A 25,762-nucleotide genomic window follows, 5' to 3' on the forward strand; every position below is an offset into this window, starting at 1 on the left:
CCGGAAGCAAGATTGAGGTGGTGCAGGCACATGGCCCTTACTCCCCTATTCACCCAGACTGGAATCAGGAGTGAGGTGACACAGGTAAGCAGCCCCCACTCACTAAGACCGGAAGACAGAGTAAGGTGACAAGGGCACCAAGCCCAGACTTATCCAGCCAGGAAGCAGTAGTGAAGTGATGCAGGGACATGGCCCCTACCCACCCAGACCGGAGGCTGTCGTTAGGTGACACAGGCAGCATGGCCCTTACTTCCCCACTCATGCAGACCAGAAGCAGGAGTGAGGTGGTGCAGGCACACGGCTCCTACCCACCCAGACCAGAAGCAGGAGTGAGGTGACACAGGCATGCGGCCCCTATTCATCTAGCCAGGAAGCAGAAGTGAGGTGATGGTCGCATGCCACACCAGAGGCATGATCCTAGCATTCCATGGCAGCTCTCTTCTCTCCCAGCCTTTGTGAAGGGCTGCTAGGTTCCATGATGCACTCCGGAGGTCAAGGGGCTGGAGCCAAGGTTGCTGCTGCCTCCCCCAACTGTTACTCCACCTGCTGCAGCTATGGTAGCAAATTTAATAAGTTCTAATTCACAGACCATATACTATGAACTATTAGTGTCTTCATGTACCATGTTCCACTTGCTAGTCACTTAATTGTATAGTTGCCAATGTCTTAAGTGTTCACTGACTTATAAATATGCTGGAATGGAAATCCTAATATCACTGATGTCTTTTAATTTCTAGGAATGATGATTTTGAAATGACCCTTTCTGAAGAGAAGAGGAGGGGACATAGACTCAACTGTTCAAGAGTGCCTTTGGTTGACACTGTATTGGCCCAAGAATGAGTCGACACAGCTGGTATCCAGTTGTTTTGTGTTAGTCTTTGGGTCATGTTTTCTGTTTGGCCTTGGAGTCTTAGGCTTCTCTTTGTAGACACAGAAGATGGGAAAGTAATTGCCAAGGCTTATATAATCAGGAGCCATTTACTTCCTGCCCTTCTGAAATGGCATCTCACTACATAGCCAAGATGGCCTTGAACTTATTTTGCTTCTGCTTCAGCTTCCCAAGTGATGGAATTACATACCATGCCGAGCTATCTCTCATGGACCATTTGAAATAGAAAAATCATGACATGTGTGCTTTATCTACTAAGAGACTTGTGCAAAGACCAAATAATTTACAACACTGTTGTTAAGAATATAGACTCATATTCAACTGAATTTCAAATTCAATTTTGGTTTCTTACCTGCTTTGGGTTAAAGAGGTAGACACTACATCACTGAGTTTTATTCACTTGTACAGAAAAGTGGATGGTGCCAGGGACAGGTGGCTCATGCCTATAATCTTACTCAAGAGGCTGAGATGTAAGGATTGTGTTTTGAATCCAGCCCGGGCAGAAAAGTCACCATTAGAATAGGAGGACAAGAGCCAAACTGATGAGCCAGATACTCTACTGAAAAATGGTTTAATATGGTACATTGTTTCCCACATGTCAGTTTGTCATTCTGCTTCTAGTCAGAAAATTTATAAGGCTCAGAAAAGGATTCAAGCTCTCTGTTAAACCATACTGTAGCCATTTTGATTTTTATTAAAGGAATAATCAATTTAGACATTGGTAGCTCATGCCTATAATCCTTGCTGCTTACGAGGCTGAGATCTGAGGAACATGATTTCAGGCCAGCCCAAGCAGAAAGTCCATGAGACTTGTCTCCAATTAAGCAGTGATAAACCCAGAAGAAGAGGTATGCCTTAATACAGTATTATTCCTAAGGAAAAAGCTTTATTTAAGCTGCCCTAAAACTTCGGGTCATATGTTGGGACATTGCCACGTACAATGCTGCTGGACCCTGCCTTCCTTTGGTGTGTTTGCCTAGAGCCTGGCTTTCACTCCTGTGGATATAGGCTGTTTATCCCACAACCTTGGGGGTGACATCATCTGTGTATGGAATATACTGCCCAGACAAAAACCTATGATGGAAGCAATGATTGACAAGGTGTTAGTCCAAAGTTACAATGGTAAGGATGTATTCTGTTTAGCTTTTTTCTTTAGTTAATTGCTTTTTAAAGTTTATCTGCTTATTTAATGTACTCTAGGAAATCAAAAGTTAATATTTGGAATTTTTGGTGCAATTTGCAACTAGGCAAGTAAGAGCACCCATTGCCCCCAAATTCACATTTAAAATTATTAAAACTCTGTTCAGATGTTTTAGTCATCAGAAATTTGAGCCAGGGATGGGAGCTCACACTTGTAATGCTAGCTGCTGGGTCTTGACAGATACAGAGAGGATTATGATTTGATGTTAGCCCAGGAAAAACATTCAAAATATTGGATCTCAATCAATATTGAACCCAATGCATTGTGCTTCTTATTTCATCTACTCAGAAAGGGTAAAAAGAAGGATTATGGTCTATGCTGGCCTGTTCATAGACATAAAACCCACAAAAATAGCTAAAGCCAAGCCAGGCGCAGGTGGCTCATGCCTGTAATCTTAGCTACACAGGAGGCTGAAATCTGAAGATCACAGATCAAAGCCAGGCCAGGCAGCCCAGTGAGACTCATATCGCCAATAAACCACTAGAAAACCAGAAGTGGTACTGTGGCTCAAACAGTAGAGCCTTCACCTTGGGCTGAAGAACTCAGGGACAACACCCAGGCACAGAGTTCAAGTTACATAACCAACAAAAGAAAAATGTGGACTGGGAAGGTGGTCAGTGGTAGAGCGCTTGCCTTGCATGCCTGAGGCCCTGGGTTCGATTCCTCAGCACCACATAAGCAAAAAGAAAAAAGCCAGAAGTGGCGCTGTGGCTCAAGTGAAGAGTTGAGGGACAGTGCCCAGGCCTAGAGTTCAGGCCCCACGACTGGACCCCCCCCCCAAAAAAAAGAAAGAAAGAAAGAAAAATAACTAAAGCCAAAAAAAGCAGGTGTATGGCTCATCTGGTAAAATACCTACCTAAAATGCATGAGGCCCTGAGTTTAAGTTCTAGGATAGAAAGGGGGAAAGGATGTGAAGGAATAGAAGGAAGAAAAGAAGGAAGGGAGGAGTTATTCTGTATATTGTACTTGCCTAGCTATTTCATTAAGGTGGCTTCTCATTCCTTTTTTTTTTTTTTTGGTCGGTTGTTGGGCTTGAACTCAGGTCCTGGATCCTGTCCCTGATCTTTTGTGCTCAAGGATAGTGCTCTAACACTTTGAGTTACATTGTCACTTATGGTTTTCAGTGCTTAATTGGAAATAAGAATCTCATAGATTTTCCTTCCTAGGCTGGTGTTGAACCTTGATCCTCAGATCTCAGCCTTCTAACTAGCTAGAATTACAGGTATGAGCCATTGGCTCTGGTCACTCATTTGTTTTCTTTCTTTTTATTTGTAAGTCATGGGACTTGAACTCTGGGTACTGTCCCTGAGCTCTTCAGCTCAAGTGAAGTGCTCTACCACTTGAGCCAGAGCCCACTTCTGGTTTTATGGTGGTTAATTGAGGATAAGAATCTCATGAGCTTTCCTATATGGGCTGGCTTTGAACTGCAATCCTCAGATCTCACGATTACATGTGTAAGCCACCTGCACCCAAATTCCTCATTTATTTTCTCATGGTGAGTTCAAGCTGATTTCTCTACTCCTTGTAGTTCCTAGCAACTACAAAGTAGTCCTAGAGGTACCTCATCGTTTATAGTAGTCCTTAGGACCAAGTGACTGCTGAGTGCAGGAAAGCAGATGAGGCCAATATAAAATACAATGCTATCTATCTATCTATCTATCTATCTATCTATCTATCTATCTATCTATCTATCTATCTATCTATCTATCCAGTGGAGAGAACTAACACAGTCCCCCACTACCACAAATTATACAGTCGAATTTCCCACATTTGGGGAAATCTCAGGGGTCAGCACATCTGAAGTGCAATAGATAAGCCTGGCCCTGGAAAACCATCTTCATGATCATAGTATCTCCCCTGCCAGGTAAGTAACAAGTGCCAGGTAAGTAACAAGGCTGACTTGGTATTTAAAAAACTAACAAAGACATGAGAGTAGTTCACATTTGTAATCCTAGCTACTCAGAATGCTGAAATCTGAGGATTAAGCTTTAAATACTAGATAAATTTTGCTGAATTTTTATTAAAGCTCCTTTGGTGTTTTTAATTGAAGGTTTTATTTATTTTCTTATTTTACTGTTTCTTACTGTGACTACCAAAAACCTGAGTGACTTCCGTGGCTTGTATTCCTGGATTACTTTGGAGGTGCTCTAAGACTTCATCAGTGGCCAGACTTGTTCTACTCAGTGGAGTAGCCAGCCACAAAGTTGTAAGTGACAATACTTACAGTAAGCAAAATTACATAAAATTAAAAATTCAGACACACAGTTACACTAGCCATATTTCAAATAAAAATAGAATTCAAGTTTCAGTGAATGTTAGTAAAGTTATAATGCATTCATTTTATCTGTGTCCCCTGTCACACTGCCACAGAAGAATGGAATACTTAGGACATATCATGTGACTCCCAAAGCCTGGATGTACTTACTCTGTTCCTTTACAGAAAATGTTTGCCTGACCATGTACCCTAGTGAATATCATTTATTATGCAGAGCTACCCTCTTTTCTATATGCTGTTATTTCTCCCTATCCTTTTCTCCCTCCCTCTCTCTTCCCTCACCCAATCCCTCCCTTTCCTTGTTTTAGGGATCAAAACTCATGCATGGTAAGTTGCTAAGCTGAATCTCAGCCCTGTGTATGATTTTGTGTTTGGTGAGGGGGTACTTTTTCAGGGCTTGAACTTTGGCTCTGGACACTATCTCAACTTTCTTCCTCCCTCCCTCCCTTCCTTCATCCCTTCCTTTCTTCCTTCCTTCCTTCCTTCCTTCCTTCTTTCCTTCCTTCCTTCCTTCCTTCCTTCCTTCCTTCCTTCCTTCCTTCCTTCCTTCCTTCCTTCCTTCCTTCTTTCCTTCCTTCCTTCCTTCCTTCTTCCTTCCTTCCTTCCTTCCTTCCTTTCTTCCTTCCTTCCTTCCTTCCTTCCTTCCTTCCTTCCTTCCTTCCTTCCTTCCTTTTTTTCTTTCTCTCTTTCATTTTGTCAGTCATTGGGCCTGAACTCTGAAATCTGGGCCTGGTCACTGTCCCTCAGGTCTTTAGATGAAGGATAGTGCTTTACCATTTGAGCCACAGCACCACTTCTGGCTTTTTCCGACTTATGTGGTGATGAGTAATGGAACTCAGGGCCTTATGCATGCAAGACAATCACTCTACCCCTAAGCAACCTTCCCAGCCCTCATTTTATTTTAAAAATAAAATTCAAAACATGCCTTTTATGAATCCTCATTCAATTTATTGAAACATAGTATATATTCTTTAAGCTGTTTTTAAAATATTTTTAGTGTAAAAATATTGTACAGAAGGTTTACAGTTACATGAGTAAAGTAGTGGGCACATTTCCTAGTGAGCATTGTCACCTCCTCCTTTCTTTTTCCCCAAACATCCCTTCCCTTCCCACCTTCCCAACACCTCCCATCCACCACAAAAGTTGTAAAGTTTGTTTTCAACATAGTGTTTTGTACATCTCATTGTTACAATGGGTTAAACTGTATCCTTATTTAAGCATCTTGTTATGTACATATAAGACGCAGGTCACCAGAAACAAATACAGTGAATACAGAGTAATACCCTGGAGGAAGAACATACCAGAGAAACAAAAAAAATCACATAGTACATTATAAATATGTTAAAAACAATAGCAAGGAAGAAAAAAGCACTTGAGTTACTATCTTGAGGTTTATTTCACTTAACATCATCCTATATGGTCATATGTACATAGCTTTTGATTTTTTCTTCTTGTCCTAGACATATACTAGTTATTGAAAAAAAAGGGAAACTATAAGACCTACGTTTTGGGGGGGCCTGGCCTACTTCACTTAATATAATTTTTTCCAAGTCTTTCTATTTCCTAACAAGTGGGGTGATGTAATTCTAATGGAGGCATAGAATTCCATTGTGTACGTGTGTGTGTGTGTGTGTGTATAAATATGTATATATATATATATATATATGTATATGTATATATACATATATATGTCACATTTTCTTGATCCATTTATCTACTGAGGGACACCTGGGTTGGTTCCATATCCTAGCTATGGTAAATAATGCTGCAATAAACAATTGTGCTGGTAGCTTTAATATAGTCTTGTTTGCGATCATTTGGGTAAATGCTCAAAAGTGGGATTTCTGGGTCATAGGGAAGCTCTATGTGGAGTCTATTGAAGAATATCCATACTGCTTTCCAAAGGGGATGAACAAGTTTACACTCCCACCAACAATGCAGTAAGGTTCCTTTTTGACCACATCCCCTCCATCATCTGTTATTATTAGAGTTCTTGATTATAGCCATTCTAACTGGGGTGAGGTGGAATCTCAACATTGTCTTGATTTTCATTTTTATTCTTCATGTGTCTATTGGCCATTCCTATTTCCTCTTCAGAGACCTTTCTCTTTAAGTCTTTAGCCCACTTATTCATGGGGCAGTTGTTTCTTTGAGGATTTGTTTTTGGGGAATTTAATTTTTTGAGTTCTAAATATATTTTAGATATGAGACCCTTGTCCATTGTATGGCTAGTGAAGATCTTCTCCCAGTACTTGGGCTTTCTATTGATCTTGCTAGCTATGTCCTTTGCCATGCAGAAGCTCTGCAGTTTCATGCAATCCCATTTGTCCAACTTTTCTATGATTTTATGTGTTTCTTGGCCTTTATTAAGAAATTTTCGGCATGTGCCAAGGAGACCTAGAGGTTTTCCTCTTCCTTCCTGTAATGGTTTCAGGCTATCTCCTTTGACTCCAAGGTCTTTGATCCATTTGGAGTTGATTCTGTTGCAGGGTGCTATATAAGGATCTAGTTTTAGTTTTCTACAGGTGTGAAATATAGTATATATTTTATAAGTCTTTGTCCATCTCTCTAGAGGCCTCCACAAGTTTATATGTATTTGTAGCTTGGGAAGGGAAATAAGATTTAAATCAGGACAGTAGGAGGCTATGGTTTATAAGGCTCATTTGAGACCCTTTTGGAAGGAATGTTGACTTTTTCCATCTGATATCCTACAGATGACAATCTTGGTACAGGTATTGAGTAGACTGTCACAGGATGGGAAGCTTGTACTGATTTCTCCTGACTTTCCCCTGGGGACAAAGAAGGTGAAGTAGCCATAGGCATGAATCTGTAGGGGGATTGCAATTTATTTGTACTGACTGTGTATTTCTAATTACTGTTGCCACAGGCCAGTGGGTGAAAGGTTTTTTTTCCTTTCCTACTTTAGCTGTAACTAGTTATTTTTCATTTTTTAAATTTTATTTTATTGTAAAGAGTCTATAGAGGGGTTAGAGTTACATAAATAAGGCAATGAGTACATTTCTGGTCAAGCATTGTTACCCCTTCCCTTGTTTTTCTTCCACTATCCCTTACCTCCCCCACCTCCCACACTCCTCTCCTCCCCACCCGAAGTTGTAAAGTTCATTTCCAACATACTGTCTTATGGGTGTCATTGTTGCAACGGGTCATCCTGTGTCCTTGTTTTAGCATTTTGTTATTTCCCTTCCCCTCCCCAAATTAGAAAAATGTATCTACAAGATGCAGGGTATCAAAGTCAAGTACAGTGACAACAGGGGATATACCACAGGGGGAAGAATATACAAAGGAAACCAAACACTTACATAATAAATCTAAAACAAAAACAACAAATGAACCCCAAGATATAGTAATTTGTTTTTATAGGACAGTTATTCTAAAACTCCCTAGACATCTTAAGTTTGGACTATTTCTTTTTTTTCTGCCAGTCCTGTGGTTTGAATTTAGGGCACTCTACTGCTTGAGTCCCAGAGCACCACTTTGAGCTTTTTCTGAGTAGTATATCTTATATAGAGTGTCATAACTTTCCAGCTTAGGCAGGTTTCAAATAATGATCCTTAGTTCTCAGCTTCCTGAGCATCTAGGAGTACAAGTATGAGCCACTAGGACCTGCCTTGAATAATCCCATAGTTTTAACTACAGCTGTTTTCATATCCCCTACCAACAATGCTTTCTCATACTTTTTAAAGTTATCTCTAAATAGCTTAGGAAGGAGTTTGAGCATTGCTTAATCATTTTTTCACTTTCATTAGTATATACTAGTTGAACACACTGAGAGGTTTGATGGAGTTACTTCCACACACGCATATGATATACTTGCTCACATTCATCCTGACATCCCAGTGCCCAGCCCTTGAATTCAAGGCCCAGAACTACTGTGTACATGCAAACATTCACGGAGACACACACACACACACACACACACACACACACACACACACACACAGCAGAACAATTAGCAAAGGTTGTACTATGGATCAGGAACTGCAAGGAAACATGGGAAGGTAGATTGTCTTTTCCCAGTTTCTCTGTCTTCCTCCATTCTCTGCTTTTCCTCAGAACAACTCAAGCCCTCCACACCTCGCTTCTGTCTGTTTGAACACCCTGAGCCTGGCTTCCAGTATGCCATTCATAGGGAGCTGCCCTTGCCTGAATAGATGGTCCTCAAAGTAAGCAGACGGTCTCAGGTTATATTTTATTTTTCCATTTGGAGTGTGAATGCAGGCCCTGAGACCATAAGCAGCATCTTGAAGTGTATGGACAACTGTTTTGAGCTACAAAACTCACCTCAGAAAACAAGCAGAGGAAGTGGGATGCAAAATACACAACCTGAACCAATAGATCTATAGGTGACTGAGAGCCAATTTCCACATTAATGGCGTGAATATAAGGGTGAGTCCATTTGAAGACAGGTCTCCAACGATTTCATGGGACCCCATGGACAAGACACGTGTGTGTGTGTGTGTGTGTGTGTGTGTGTGTGTGTGTGTGTGTGTGTGTGCCTGAAGGCTGGGCTGAGGCTCAGGCTGAGGCTGAGTGCAACCTGCCCTTATGCCTTTTTTCCTGCTCTACCACTTCATCCACAGCTCCACTTCTGGCTTTTTTGGTAATTGATTGGAGATGAGATTCTGATGGACTCTCCTACCATGGCAGGCTTCAACTATGATCTTCAAATCCCAGCCTCATGAGTAGCTAGTATTAAAGAAGTGAGGCACTGGAACCTGTCAGGAAGCCTCTTAAATAACAGAGCTATTTTTAGGGAGACAGGAAACACCTCAGTCCAAAAGATGGTGTTGAGTTTTCATGTTTTAAAAGAAAAAAATGCACTCAATAGTGAAGTGTGAAGTAATATTGAAGGAAAGAAGACAGCAAACTTTCATAAATCTGGTGTTGTGAAAGCCCATCAGACATGAGTGTTTCATATAGGAATCAAAATAATATCTATGTGGCAACATTGAGACTCACCCATGTGGTCACGTGAACTGGTTGAAGACCTATTCTCAGACCGACTCACCTTCAAAAGTCTGGGATTCTGCTCTGTGGAAGATGTTTCCCAGTCACACTTGTAAGTCTCTTAGTTCTGTTTTTCACACTTCTCATCCCTCATTCTTAGTATTCACCAAGTATCTTTTCCATTGCTGCTCCAGAAGATGCTTTCAATGTCACTGTAAGAAGTGGCGCTGTAGCTCAAATGGTAGAGCTCTCGCCTTGAGCTGAAGAGCTGAGGGACAGCGCCCAGGCCCAGAGTTCAAGCCCCACGGCCAACCAAAAAAAAAAAAAAAAGAATCTTTGGGGCTGGGAAGGTGGCTCAGTGGTAGAGCACTTGCCTTGCATGCTCGCGGCCCTGGGTTCGATTCCTCAGCACCACATAAGAAAAAAGCTGGAAGTGGCGCTATGGCTCAAGTGGTAGAGCACTAGCCTTGAGCTGAAGAGCTGAGGGACAGCGCCCAGTCCCAGAGTTCAGGCCCCACGACTGGACCCCCCCCCAAAAAAAGAAAGTAATATCAATGTCACTGTAAGAATTCATCTAATAAGAGAAACTTGTTTGGAGAACTTTAATACTTATATTAATAATATCATTACTAATAAAGAGTATTATTCAAGAACTACTTTAAGATAAATAAAACGATTCGGAGCAGTTATGTAGTTTGGATATTAAATCTGATAACACACATATATTCCTAGGCCATTACAAATCTGTAGTTACTTCAATCTTACAATACAAATGTTCTTAAGAAAGAAAGTGTTGATAATATAAGCAACCCAGTAGTTGAATGAGATAAATATAGTGAGGACTTCTGTTGAGCTAATACACACTGGTTCTTGCTCTGAAAGCATCACCTATCTGTTCTGAGAGCCAGTCAGGCTTAAGTAGGACACATGCTTCCGGATGACAGACCTGCCTGGCATTCACTGCCTAAGTCCATTCAGGCCCACAGCCCATAGGCAATATAGAACAATCTTCAGAACAGTCATCCTGACTTTAAAGTTCAAGCCTCTAATCCTAGCTCATCAGCAGACTGATGTCTGAGGATTGTGGTTCAAAGTCACCCTGGGCAGCAAAGTCTGGAAGACTCTTACCTCCAGTTAACCACAAAAAAGCCACAGTGGAAGGGATAAACTGAGAGCAAGGGAAGGGGTGTAATTGTCCCGCAAAAATGTATTCATTACCTGACAACTGTTTAATTTAACTGACTTAACTGTTACCCCTCTGAACATCATATTCCTAATAATATTTTTTTTAAGAAAAGGAAAGATGAGTCTGTGAAGGTGGCTCAATGGTAGAGTGCTTTCCTTGCATTCATGAGGCCCTGAATTCAATTCTTCAGTACCATATAAGCAGAAAGAAAGCTGGAAGGCACACTGTGGCTCAAGTGGTAGAGCACTAGCCTTGATCTGAAGAGATGAGGGACAGTGCCCAAGCCCAGAATTCAGGCCCATAACTTACAAAAAAAATAAAGAAAAGGAAATAAAAAAGGAAGAGTATTGCTGCCAGGCTCAGTGGCCAAGCCTGTAATCCTAGCTATTCATGAGGCTGAGGATCAGTGATTGAAGCCAACTTGGGTAGGAAAGCCTGTACGACTTTTATCTCCAATTACGCACAAAAAAACCTAGAAGTAGAGTTGTGGCTCCAGTGGTAAAGCAGTAGCCTTGAGGGGAAAAACATAAACTACAGGGATAGTATCCATTTCCTGAGTGCAAGCCCCAGAAAGGCACAGAATAAAAGAAGGAAAGACACTATGAACTTGGTTTATCTGTACCTGAGATGTCCTTGTTAGAGACGATTATGGACTGAAACTCTGAACAGGGCATACTAGGTCTGGCATTTTTTCTGCACAAACTGTGTGCACAACCATCTTAACTCCTTCGCTATTCTATAGTTGCAGGTTGCATTATCTTCTCACCATGGAAGAGGTCCAGTATTTACTTTCCCTAGGGTACCTGCTTCCTTGTCTTCTGCTCTTTATTCATGGACAGCAGGATTTTAACTGAGAATGCAAGGAGGAGGATTGGCAAGGCCTTGAAAAAGAGAATTTGCTAGAAGTGGGTGAGACGGTGGTGATAATGCCCAGGACCAGGTGAGCATTTTGGTGATGATTGGGCATGGTGTGTCATTCTTTATCAATATGCTGAGGGGCCATGGGCATGAAGAGGAGGCCTCAATGCCTCCTGGGGTCATTCAGATTACACAGATATAAGCCAGCTAATCTTCCTCTCACTTTCCCAGCATGGAGTTATGGGCCCTGCCTGGAAGGGGACTCATGCCCAAGTACTGACAGCTATCCACACAACATCCAGTTGTGTCCTCTGCGTTGTTACTACATTGAGAGCAGTGCAGCACAAATCACATGGAGCATGTCTAAATCATTAAAGGGATGGGAAAGTGGTTCTATGTTATATGGACCAAGACAGACAGAGAACACCATATAAGTTCCCTTTCAGAGTCCCCACTTCTGTTCAATGGCCAAGAGAACATACAGGAAAACCTCCAGAAGGAGGAGCTATGTTCCTAACCTGGACCCTTCACTGCATGATTTCCCACAGCTTTTGGATACAATAAAACTAAATCTCTCCAAGATCAGGCATGAAGTCTCTCAGAGACCATTGCCCACATCTGTGAGGAGAGCATAGGAGGTAAAATGGACTGTCAGGGAGGGGAATAGCCACAGAGTGTCTCCGTGACATCTCTGGCATCCAGTATTCAGATAATTAGGGAAAGGTTATGAAAGCATATTTGGTGTGGATAATGAATCATTGCAGCAGGTAGCACAGAGGATGGGAAAGCTAGTTGAAGAGTACATGGGTCCCATCAAGTCCCAAGATGTGCAGATCTACCATCAAGAGAGCTGGACATTATGTTGGATATGTTACATGATAGCCTTTGCTAATGCCAGGTCTTAGACACGTGTTATACTACAGCGACTCTGCTGTCTACTACCACAAATGCATCACCAAGATCATCCTAAGGAAGAACTTCATAGACATTATCATCTGATTGTGTGTGGGGTCTGGGGTGGGGGGGGTGTATGTGTGGACACTAGAGATTCCACTTTGGGTCTGGACAGTGCCCCTGAGCCTCTTTTGCTCAAGGCTTGTACTATAGCTCTTAAGCCACAGCTCCACTTTCAGCTTTTTTGATATTTTATTGAAGTCTCACAAGTATTTACTTACAAGATAAACTTTAATTATGAGGTGATATGATTTTAAGGATGATATACTACTATGCAAATGCAATAAATAAAAATGGGAGGTAAAAAGACACTCTAAGGACTATATAGGAAGTTTTATGAAAGCCATGAAAGTATATCTTAAAAAAGTGTTATTAGTGACTTAAACAGCAGTGCTAAATTTTTTGTCCTGTATAAATGAATGAAGTCAGTTATTTCTGTTTAAATGTATAATGTTATTTTTCTCTTTTTACTGTTTGTAATCCATACTATTAATATTAATAGGTGTAGGAGACTCAAGCTGAGCTGTTGAACCTGGAAAAGGTTTGAGAGGTTGGAACATCACCTGAATAGTACTCAGAAAGCTGAGAGCTGACTATGCAAAGGTTAAAACACAGCTCTGTGAAGTAAGCCAGGCCCAAAGAAATATAAGTCCCATGGTTTCCCTTATTTGAAATAACTTGTATATGTCTGAGACAAACAGAAACTGTCAGACAAGTTGATGTTAGGTGAAATGAACCCCAAGATAAGGATTCAAATGTTTTTTTTTTTCTTTCTTGAGATTGTTTCCAACATATTTATAAAATGATTTCTTTGTTGCTTTGTATGTACCTCCCCATGGAATTAGCCCTGCTTTCACTGTAGTTGATGTTGGTATAATTTGTGGAAAGGAAGGAAAAAAAAACAAATTGTTTAAATAGGGATACTGGTGGACCCATTGCAAGAATGAGATGTACAACACGTTATGTCGAAAAGCGAAATTTACAACTTTGGGGGGGGTAGGAAGAGCTGGAGGGAGGGGTGGGGGGCACGACATGGGGAGGGATGGGAGATGGGAAGGGATAGGAAGGGAAAACCAAGGAGGAGGCAGCAATGCTTGATAAGAAATGTACTCATTATCTTGCCCACGCAATTGTAACTCCTCTGTATGGTATTTTCACAATAAAAAAAAAAAAAAAAGAAAGAAATATATAAATAAGGTTACAGGTGACCTCATTAAAACAATGAAATGTATAAGATGTTATGTTGAAAAATGAACTTTACAACTTCGGTAGGGGGTGGGGGGAAGGAAGGGGGGTTGAGAGGGGAAGGGATGGTAAGGGGAAACAAAGGAGGAGGCAACAATGTTTGATAAGAAATGTACTCACTATCTTGTCAATGTAATTGTAACTCCTCTGTATGGTATTTTCACAATTAAAAAAAAAAGCACAGCTCTGGAGAGTGTTAAGCTATTGCCCCCTTCCATAGTGCTTTAAAGGCCTTGAAGCCTGGGAGGTAAAAGAATTGACAACTTAACCTAGGAAGCTAGATAAAATAGACCAAATGTCTGGATTTTCTCTAGGTTGCATTCTCCTTTCTCAAAACAAAAAGGGAACCAGTGTTTCTCACTCACTGTGGTGGCTCTGATTGCCATATAGAAGCTTCATTTTTGCATGTATCCATGGTAACCTTCCCAGTGTGAATCCAAATAAATATGATTGCTTGTATGACCTGGGGCCCAAGTGCCAGTAAGCCTTGGGACCCCAGGTCCTCATTGATTTTTTTTTCTTTTTCTCTACACCTGTCCGTGTATTTTCTAATTTTCTTCAGCTTGGTATCCTATTGCACTGCCTTGGGTTGCAATTAGCAACAAATATGAATATTCTTGAGTTGTAAAACATAAAGGCCTTACAAACTTTCTTATCCCAGATGGCTTCACACCACAATCCTCAGATCTAAGCCTTCTGAGTAGGATTACAGGCATAAGCCACTGGCAACCAGCATGCATCTGAAGACTTGATGTCAGTGAGATCTTTCTTGGGGAATGTCTGCACATCTCAGTCCTCCTCAGCTCTGTTCCTTCCTGTTACCCAAACAGAGTCAAACACTTTCACTCCTTTATGTTCAAAATCCTTGAGGTTAGTGAACTGACTTGCCTGTCATGTAGCTCCTTTCTATAAATACAATAGTAGGTTTTACTCCTTACCATCGATTAACTAAATTAACTGGGATCCACACAGAGGTGACATGTCCTTTTCTGTATTGCACACCGTACACCTATGTTTTACTTTATCTAATAAAGTTAACATAACTTACCTTGTTTGAGGGTTCTTAGTTCCCATATTTCTTCCTTCTCATCCCTCTTTCCCTTGCACAGAGGGAAGAACCATTTGGAATTGTGAAGAGTGAGTTTTTAGTCATTTTCTGAAAAGCTTTGCCAATGGATCCTGATTTCCAAGTCCTGAGTAACTGGCCTGTAAAGCCTTGTTCTTTAATCTCTCCTCAGCTGACACAAATGACCATATATATCTAAAAAAGGCTTTGGGAAATGAGTTCAGGTTATCAGTTAGGAATCCTTATTACCTGGTCACTGTGCATAAGTTGTTTTTGTTTTTTTGTTTTGTTTTGTTTGAATAGTGTACAATTAGTACCAGAATTAGACTTCCAAGTATTTTTTTTTAATTCAAAGCTAGCAGGCTCTCTTATTTGAACCACAGATCAACTTCTGCCCCACACTCTTTATCTTTTGGTGGTAAATAGGACAGAAGTTTCCCACAGGAAGCCAAGGGCACTACACAGTATCCTCAAACCTGAGGACTGTGGTTCACAGCCAGCCTGGGCAGGAAAATCAATGAGCCTCCTATTCCCAACTAATCAGCAAAAAGAAGTGGAACTGTGGCTGAAGTGGTAGAGCAGCAACCTTGAGAATAAAAAAAGCTAAGAAAAAAAGTTTTAAAAAAGGTAAGTGAAAAACAAATCTAGCACTAAGACAACCACAAAATAAATTTTTTTAAAAAGTGCAAGAGAGCACAAAGAGTCTTAAAAATGATAAAAATTAACAAGAAACTGGTGGCTCACACTTGAAATTCTAGCTACTCAAAACACTGAAATTGAGCATTACTATTCCAAGCCAACCAGGACAGGAAAGCCCATAAAGCCCATTGTGTGTGTGTGTGTGTGTGTGTGTGTGTGTGTGTGTGTGTGTGTAAAAAGCCCATTTTGTGTGTGTGTGTGTGTGTGTGTGTGTGTATGAGTGTGTGTGATCCTTTCTGGGATATGATCTACAAGTTTTTGCTTGACCATTTCCAATCTTTTGGAGGTTAATTTGAGATAAGAGTCTCATGAATTTTCCTTGTCCCCTGACAATGAACCGCAATCAGTATAAGTCAGGACCTTGTGGGAGTGTCTATACTTACCTCCTACTAACCACCAAAACTAAAAAATGAACCAAATTGCAACTGTTACTAAAGTTTTAGAGCATTCTATCCTTCAGCAGGATTGGTGAGGCCCTAAAAACAAGACAGAGAACCAACAAATAAATAAATGTATTTGAAGAAGAAAAGAGCCAATTAGTTTTTTATAATATAGACTCATATCTTTAATCCAAGCTGAAATGTAAAGATCACAGTTCGAATCCAACCTGGGCAGGAAAGTCCAACTAACTTCTTTTTGAGTGTGCCAGACATGGGCTTGAACTTGAGGGTTTTTACTCAAGTTTAAAAATACTACTTCCTGTATCATGTGCTTAATTGGAGATGAGACTGATGGACTTTCTAGCCCAGGCTGGCTTTAATCTGTAATCCTTAGATTTTAGGATACTGTGTAGTGCCTTGGTTCCCATGGGACTCTTATTTACTATTAACCACTAAAAGAAAAATAGAGGCGGAAGTTGAGCTGAGGCTCAAGTAGTAGAGCCTGCTAGCTTTGAAATGAAAAACAAAATACCCAACACAAAACAAAACAACCCTCAGCAAGAGTCACTAGGCCTTGAATTCAAGCCTCCCCCCCCCCAAAAAAAAGACCTCAGGAGTTGAGTTTTTGTTCCTGCTAGCTTTGAGCAAAAAACAAAAGGCCAAAAATCTCATGGACAGTGAAGTAGTGTGGCCTAAATGTAGAGCCTGCTAGCTTTGATCTAAAAAAAACAAGCCAGGTGCCTCTGGCTCATGCCTGTAATCCTTGCTACTCAGGAAGCTTAGATCTGAGAATCACATTTGGAAGCCAGCCTCGGCTAAAAGGTCCCCTGGTGACTGTTTTTTCCAACTAAGTAGAAGTGGCACTATGTCTGAAAATAGTAGTGTGCCTGCTGTGTCCCTGATGGACAGTTCCTAGGCATTGAGTTCAAGCCCCACAACTGACAATATCAATAAATTAATTAATTAAATACTGAGCATAAATGAGTAGGCCCTAATAATAAAGGACATGAACTTTGAAAAAGGGGGAAGGGACAATCAAATAAATGAAAAGGTGGAAAAGGAGCATATTAAGGCCTTCTAAATCAAAACTGTAATTCTACCTGCTCAGATTACTGAAAACTGAGGACTTTGGTTCAAAGCCAGCCCAGGCAGGAAAGTACAGGAGACATATTTTACTGTGTTCAGTATGGGGGCTTGAACTTGCTATGTTTTGCTCATGGCTACAGGTCTACTTCTTCCAACCTCTCGGTGGTTATTAGAGATAATTGTCTCATTGGTTTTCTTGCCCAAGACTGGCATTGAAACATGATTCTCAGATTTCAGTCCTTTCTGTAATGCTCTTGACTTTCTGTTGATATTCTAATCCCCTATTAACCACAAAAAAATGCAAAAGTTGAGCTGTGGCCCAAGTAGTGAAACCAGCTACTATTAAGGTAAAAATAAATAAACCTCAAGGAAAGTCATCATGACTTAATTTCAAGACCTAAGAACCACCACTCAATTAAAAAAAAATAGAACCTCAGTCACTGTGACCTGAGTTTAAGCCCTAGAAAAAGAGCTGCAAAAAAGAAAAACAGCCTGTAGTTTACCTGTGGTCAAAGTTGTAGGTCATGGTAGTTTCAAGGGAAACAAAAAAACAGCATAATAGTTAGTGCCTAATAACAAATGCCAAAAAGAAAGAAATAATAAATAACTGAAAAGGTGAAAGAAGAGGTAATTAAAGATTTGTAAATGTTGACTCACACTTATAATTCTGAATGCTAAGGAAACAGAAATCTGTAGGTCATGGTTCAAAGCCATACTGGACAGGAAAGTCCATGAAACTTGCTTCAGTGTGTTCAGTCGAGGGACTTAAAATTGAAGTGTTTTGCTCAAGGCTACAGCTCTACTATCTTCCACCTATTAGGTTGACTGGAGTTAAGAGGCTCATTGACTTTCCTGCCCAGGCTGACTTTGAACTCTGATCCTCAGATTTCAAGCCTCTCTGTACTGCCCTGGACTACCCATGGAATTCTTGCCTCATATTAATCACTTAAAAAAGGCAGAAGTTTAGCTGTGGCTCAAGTAGTAGAGCCATCTACCCTTCAGTTAACTAAGTAAATCAATAAAACCTCAGAAAGAGAGGAGAGGAATGAGAGTGAAAGACAGAACATCTTACAGTAAGCAAAAGGAAAGAAATGTATATATCACCTGGAAGAAATAATTGTATTGTCAAAGCTTATAGAATTGTATTGTCAAAGCTAATAGAATTCACAAACTTTATCGACCATAATAATGACAATTTGCATTGTGAAGGTTAAAATATGTTTGTGACTTCAACTAAATATCACTATTCCACAATATTCTGAAATAAGAGAAATTTAGGTAATCACCTAATCTCAATAATAGTAAAAATCTCAGAAAGAGTCACCAGGCCTTAATTTCAAGCCCTAACACCAACGTGCCTAACTCCGGCCAAACACACACACACACACACACACACACATACACAGAGCAGGAGCTGAGTTCTCACGCTTGGAGCAGAAGCCAAATGAAACAAAAAGTAGACTGTAGTAGACCTATGGCTTAAGTAACAAAGCAAGCTGCTTTTAAGAGAAAAGAAAAGAAAACCTGAGTATGAAGGCAAGGCCCTAAGCCCCTGACTCTTCCCAGAATGGAAATCAGTCATGGAATCCAACAGAACGTGCCCCTTCAGTTCTAGGCCCTCCTATCAAAAATAGATGGTAGGCTTGTTCTTGGCTTCTGGCACAAGTACCTTGTGTAGAGGAAGCCCCTCCTCTTGCTTCCTGGATCCCAGGGTTCAGCCTCTCTTGTGAGTCAGGGTGGGAGGTGGATGGCAGTGTGGCAAGAGGTTCCAAATAGAGTGGCAGCTGTGCTAATTGACTTGAGGCTGACAGCTGGATGCCAGGGTTAAGTGATAACAAGTAGCTATCTCTGATTACCCAGCAGTAGGCAGACTGAGTTGGAACACATGCTGGCTCTGCCTATCAAGTCCACACCATCTCCTCTGCCCCGTAACAAACAGACTTTTAAATGGGGATCTGAGTTGGCTGTGTCAGATTCCTGCTCCCCAGCCCTACCTGTTTTCCTCTGTGTACACCACTGCTGAGGACACACATCCAACTCTTTGCAGCCCTACACCGTGAGGGAGATCGTGTACATACAGGCAAGCCACTGTGGCAACCAGATTGGCGCAAAGGGGAGCATGACACTGGCCTAGGATCCTAGTCTCAAATTTAGGGGGATGAGGAGGAAGAGGATGGGGTTGGAGGGTGCAGGTGGTGGTGGTCATGTCTAGGCTGAGGTAGGTGGGGCTCCATAGTAGTCCCTAACCTCCTGGAAATCAAGTCTCCCAGATAGTTTCCCCAATTTCCCTAATTTGTGTGGCCCAGGTGGGTGTGGTTTTTTAAGCAAGGCTGGGGTGGTTTCAAATCCCTTGCATGTCTTAGTCTTACCTGAGACTCAAGTCATTGTACTTAGTTTCCTGGGAATAGACTAATGCATTTTTGGTCTGATTTGAATGAAAGGAGTGCAGTGTCTTTGAGCTGACAGATACAGAGGATTCCCTTTTTGTCAACTGATGAGTATTAGATAATTGAGAACAGTTCATACACCTTAATGCAAATTTCTCTGAGTTTTCATGCCCTATCTCAGTTCCCTTAAGTGGGTGTTTTCTAAATCAGTGGTTGTCGGTGTATGATCTGAGGACCCTTGGGGTTCTGGAGACCCTTCTAGCTGAGTCTTCAAGTTACTGCTTTGGCAATTTCATGTCCATATAAGGCCAGGTTCTCATCATAGAATCCAAACAGAATATGGTATCCCGTAAGATGGAATAAACATAGGAGAACCCAGATGTCTTCTATTCAGCCAGATAGCAAAGAGATTAACAAAACTAAAATATCATCAATTTTTGTGCTTTTTTTAATTTAAAATATCTAATTTTTTTACAAAAATATTTGTGTCAACAGGACTTGGGTTTCTTATAGTTATTTTAAAATCCATTGTTTGGACAGTTAACATTCTAGGCCATAATACACTTCTAGTTCCATCTCAGTTTGGGGAAATGCTAAGCGATGAGCACAACATTGACTGCACTGGCAACTATTATGTAGACAGCAGCTTACAGCTGCAGAGAATCGAGGTATATTACAATGAGGCAGCTAGTGAGTGTCTCCTGTCCGGCTTCCAATACTGTGGCAGAATAGGTCCCTGGGGAATACTAATGACAAGGAAGGAGTTCCTGCCTTTCTTAGGGTGGTATTGTAGTTCGAATTTGGGGCCTCAATCTTGTAAGTCAAGTGCTGTATCCACCTGAGCCACTCCACCATATATTTTGTTTTAATTTTTGAGTATACACTTGTGAATTTCCTCAGGAAAGCCTTTTACTGAATTCCCCCTACCTGTACTTGCTGACTAGCCACACCTGGATTTTTTTTTTTTTTTGTCATGGGGCTTCAACTCTGGGCATAGGCATTGTCCTTCATCTCTTCAATCTTTCTTTTCCTTTTATTATCAGGGGTTCCTTTTTTTAGAACTCTCTGGGCTTCTGGGATAACTCCTTCTAGCTTAGTTTAATTCATTAATTCTGCTTGTTGTAACATATTTGCAAATTTTAAGTTTTTATGTTTACTATGCGTGAGCCGCAAAACCGCTTGTGAAGTTGTAGGAGTTTTTGGAGGCAGCGTCACATCAGATGATTGATTGGGGCATCGCCCACATTTAATCTTTGGTCCTAGTCTTTATTATTTAGAGAAGTCATCTCTATTGGACTGGAAAGAAACAACATGCTCTGTTCACGGATCAATAGAAAAATAGCCAAAACGAGAATAAAAGCAACGAATGTACAGCCAAGAAGAATATAGTAAGAATAAAGGTAGAGGCTATAAAGGTGCAGCCAAGTGTATGGGAAGCCTTGAACCAACACCCCCTTCCTGCAGGCATGCTTCCTTAAAGCTCTTTGTCTAACGCGATCTCATGCAGACTCCGCAGGAGGTGGCATGACACCAACTATTTCAGGTAGTTTCTTGGAGATGAGAGTCTCCCAGAATTTCCTGCCCCAGCTGGCTTCAATCTGCGATCCTAAGATCTCAGACTTTTGAGTAGCTAGAATTTCACCCTTCAGCAACCAGAGCCCAGTTGCATTGCCCTCTTTAAAATACAGATTAAATTTCTAAAAATAAAATTTGAAATTGAAAATTTTAAAATTTTAAAGAGGGATGTTCAGTCACTAATATATATGTGAATAGTCCAAATCATAAAGCATAAATAAAGTGTCTCACCTTGAAATCTATAACACTTCTGGACTTCAGCATTTTGAATATGAATACTTAGCCAACAATAAATTCTTTTTAAGGTTTTTAAAGTAAAAAACATTGTTGTGATGTAGAAAAACCCAATAATAATGTGTAAACACTGCTTTTAAATGATATATATTGTCTTTCCTAATACAAACAACCTTACTGAAGTCTACAGAGTAGATTGTCAGTTTTTGTAACTGTCAATGTGAAATTCATTTAATTTTATATAAAGAGTTTCCATTCTACATCATTGTATACAAACAGAATCGTAGATAATTGGTTTTCCTGTGTAATAAACCAATGAAAAAGTGCAAACAAAAGGACAGAGCTATTTAATGTATTTGAGTTTTATAGATCTACATTTGGGGATGTCCTCACCTTGGTATTTTGTGTTGATATTGCTTAAGTAAGATATAAGACTTTAATCTTGTGGTTCCTTGGTTGAGAGTCATTGTGTGGAATTGTGTCACTGCTATGAACAGTATTTTATGTTGTGTCTTTATTAGATCCTGTATATCAGGCAGGATGGCCAGTTTTCTTCATGTCATTGTTTAGGAAGGGGGCAGTCTCAAACTCATGTTTATATCATTTTAACTGATATCCCTTTTGAAAAATCAGGTTAAATGGCAAATTGCAAGTAATTGCCCAAGGTTGCTCTGAGTATTTGAATACAGGGAAATGTGCTATTTGATAACAATTATTGAAACATTATAACACAAGAAATATGAATTTTATGTATTTTCCCCAGGAAAGCATTATACTTGAATTCCCCCTACATCTACTTGCTGAAGAGCCACACCTGGCTCTTTTGTTTTGTTTGTTTGTTTTTTTTGTCGGCAGTGGCACTTAAACTCTGGGCCTATGCACTGTGCCCCAACTCTTCTGTTCAAGAGAAGCAGCCCTACCACTTAAGCCACAGTGCCATTTCTGGTTTTCTATTAGTTTATTGGAGATAAGAGTCTCACAGACTTTCCTGCCCAGGCTGGCTTTGAACAGTGATGATCTCCAACTTCAGAGTTGCTAAGATTATAGGCATGAGCCACTGGTGCTCTGCACCTAGCTACTTTTAATTGGGGAAGGGAAGGGATAGTGGGAGAACAACAAAGGAGTGGGTAACAATGTTCGACAATAAATGTTCTCATTTCCTTACTCATGTAACTGTAACTCCTCTATACAGCACCTTTACAATAAAAATAAAATTAACAAAAAAGAGAAAGCTTCTTGCTGATAGGCAATGATGACTCACACCAATAATCCTAGCTACTCAGGAGGCTGAGAAATGAGAATCATCGTTCAAATCCAGCCTGGGCAGGAAAGTCCCTGAGACCCTTATCTACAATAAACAACTCAGAAAACTGAGAGTTGGACTGTGGCTCAAGTGATAGAGGTGCTAGCCTTGAGCTGAAGAGCTGAGGGACAGTGCCCAGGCCCAGAGTTCAAGCCCCACCATGAACAACACAACAAAAAAAAAGGTGTTGTCATCTTTCTTTTGCCCCATTAGACTCAAAGCCTGATGCTCATCTTTGCCTCCTGAGTAGCTGAGATTTCAGCCACCATGCCCAAAGCAAAGGAATAAAATGCATGGAAATAGACAACTGCAAACGTCCTTAAAGTTGCTGAAGCCTCTTGCATGGTGATTCATTCTCAAGATATCTTTTCTGTTTCCATGTCTGAAATGCTGTAATTTCTATAATGAATGCTGAGAGCCACTTAGAATCATAAGCTCTGCTCCTAAGTTCCTTGTCAAGTATAGGCCCAAGTCAACTCTTGTTCCCACAGGCAACAAATATGTTCCTCGGGCCATCATGGTGGACCTAGAGCCTGGCACCTTAGACTTAGTAGGATCGGAACCATAGAGTTTCAGTCCAGACACTTCATATTTAGTATGTCAGCATGGTCCATAGAAGATGGCTAACAGGCACCCCTCCTTCCTAACATCCAGACACTCCAGTTCCCAGAGCTGAGCTGAGCCTTTATTCATCTAGATATCATCCTCACCTAACCCACCTATTTCAGTCCACAGGAGTCATGTCCCTGTCCACTCAATCAGCACAGATAAATACCAGTCTGCAAACAGCCTCTGAAGGGAATGATCAGCGAGCATGGAACGCCTCCAACAAGGTTTCAGTGCTGCTGGCCATTTCAAATACCTGGCAATAACAGGGAACCATTTCAGGACACCAGAAATCAAAGCACAGCTATGTGTGAGCAAGGTGCAGACAAGTGCCTGCAGCTTAGCTTCCCTCTGACCATTCTGTTCTCTTGTTCCTCCTGTGAAAGTAAGTACTTTTCCAGTATTGAGGCAGGCTCTGTTCATTTTTTTTGGTCGGTCGTGGGGCTTGAACTCTGGGCCTGAGCACTGTACCTCAGCTCTTCAGCACAAGGCAAGCACTCTACCGCTTGAACCACAGCATCCCTTCTGGCTTTTTCTGTTTATGTGGTGTTGAGGAATCGATCCCAGGGCCTTGTGCATGTGAGGCAAGCACTCTACCACTGAGACCCCTTCCCATCACCAGGCTCTGTTCATTTTTAGAAGTACGTGGTTTGGGTTAAAATGTATCTTCCTCCACATTGTCTTTACTTTCTTTAGAACCTGGGTGATTTGTAGGGTCCCAGATACATTGAAAACATTTCCTGGGGGCTAGGAAGGTGGCTCAGCAGTACCGTGCTTGCCTTGCATGCATGAGGCCCTGGGTTCGATTCCTCAGCACCATATAATCAGGAAAAAAAGCCAGAAGTGGTGCTGTGGCTTAAGTGGTAGAGCACTAGCCTTGAGCTGAAGAGCTGAGGGACAGCGCCCAGGCCCAGAGTTCAGGCCCACGACTAGACCCCAAAAAAGAAAACATTTCCTTTATTTCACCAGTGTATCTAAAATAATAGCCAAAGTTGCTCAGAGGAGCCTATAGTCTTCACAATGCATATAGCAAAGTCATTATTCCTGGAGTATGTGTCTCATCATGTCTTTGTGTCTGATAGGCCAGAACAGAGCAGGCAATAACTGGGCCAAGGGCCACTACACAGAGGGAACCGAGCTGGTGGAGTCTGTGCTGGAAGTGGTAAGCAGAAAGGTGTGTCTGTCTCCAGGGTTTCTAGCTGGCCTACTCCCTGGGAGGTAGCACCAGGTCAGGCATGGGCACCCTGAGTCTCAACAAGATCCGAGAGGAGTTCCCAGACAGCATCATGAACACCTTCAGTGTCATGCCCTTGCCCAAGATGTTGGACACTGGCACCTTAGACTCAGTGAGATTGGAACCATTTGGCCAGAGTTTCAGACCAGACAACTTCATATTTGATATGTCATCATAGTCCATGGGAGATGGCTAACGGGCACCCCTCCTCCCTAACATCCAGACACTCTAGTTCCCAGTGCTGGGCTGAGCCTTTATCCACCTAACCCTATCATCCTCACCTAACCCTACAACACCATCTTGTCTGTCCACCAGTTGGTGGAAAATGTAGATGAAACATTCTGCATTGACAACAAGGCCCTGTATGACATCTGCTTTTGCACCCTGAAGCTGCCCTTGCCCACCTATGGAGACCTGAACCACCTGGTGTTGGCTACCATGATCAAGGTCACCACCTGCCTGCGCTTCCCTGCCCAGCTGAATGCAGACCTGCGCAAGCTGGCTGTGAACACGGTGTCCTTGCCCTGCCTGCGCTTCTTCATGCCTGGCCTTGCACCCCTGACAAGCCGTGCCAGCCAGCAGTACAATGCTTTCTCAGTGCCCAAGCTCACCCAGTGGATGTTTACACCAAGAACACGATGGTCACCTGTGATCCCCGCCATGGCTTCTACCTGACAGCGGCTGCCATCTTCTGAGACCGCATGTCCATGAAGGAGGTGGATGAGCAGATGCTCAACTTGCAGAACAAGAACAGCAGCTACTTTGCAGAATGGATCCCCAACAACGTGAAGACACTTGTGTGTGACATTCCCACACATGGCCTCACGATGTTGGCCACATTCATTGGCAACAACACGGCCATCCAGGAACCCTTCAAGCACACCTCAGAGCAGTTCAGTGCCATGTTGCAACACAAGGCATTCTTGCACTGGTATACAAGCGAGGGCATGTATGAGATGGAGTTCACTGAGGCTGAAAGCAACATCAATGACCCGGTGTCCAAGTACCAGCAAATCAAAGATGCCACTGCTGATGAACAGGGGGAATTTGAAGAAGTCTTGTGGAAGAAGAGGTTTAAGATTTCCCATTGCTAGCAGTGCAACAGGAATGCCAGGGCCTGCCTACTGCTTCTCAAATAAATGGTGCTATCCTGAGCTACTGTTGTCCTGCAGTGGGACCTTGCTATGTATCATCATGCTCAGCCTTCTCTGTCAGGAACTCACTGACAGTGAATGTAAAAATGCAGATTTCTTTTAAATATGATTGTTTTAAAACCCTATTTGTATAAATAAAGAAGTATACATTTTATACCCTGAGCCCTTATTCTTCTTTAGAATCCTTTTTATTCTTTCAGTGTATTTGAAATATAAATTTGGACAGAAGGATTTAATCTTAGCAATATAGGATTGGTGCTCAAGAGGAGTATTAAATTCATGGTTTTTCTGCTATTTTGAAGAGGAGGATGACAAGTGCCAATGTTGTTGTTTTTCCTCCTGGCCCAGTTTTATAGTTTTCAATCTCTCAAAAGCATGCAACTAGCAAAAAAGCAGTTTGAAGAGAAAGAAAACTAGATCCAGATGCTACTTCTCCTTCAGACAACCACAGGTTCTTGTCTC

The 25,762-nt window shown here is 41.5% G+C and overlaps 1 non-coding gene and 1 pseudogene across 1 annotated transcript; one reads left to right on the forward strand and one right to left on the reverse strand.

The window, feature by feature from the left end:
* The first annotated feature begins 30 nt into the window (after positions 1 to 30).
* LOC122108364 lies at positions 31 to 25,240 on the forward strand (annotated as a pseudogene).
* Positions 3,800 to 3,962, reverse strand: LOC122108380. Its single transcript, XR_006147556.1, has one exon. It is a non-coding gene; the product is annotated as a U1 spliceosomal RNA (small nuclear RNA).
* Positions 25,241 to 25,762: the final 522 nt, after the last annotated feature.

The sequence above is a fragment of the Dipodomys spectabilis genome, unplaced genomic scaffold (genome assembly GCF_019054845.1).
Source record: "Dipodomys spectabilis isolate Male_0828 unplaced genomic scaffold, ASM1905484v1 ptg000058l, whole genome shotgun sequence".
Lineage (NCBI taxonomy): Eukaryota > Metazoa > Chordata > Mammalia > Rodentia > Heteromyidae > Dipodomys > Dipodomys spectabilis.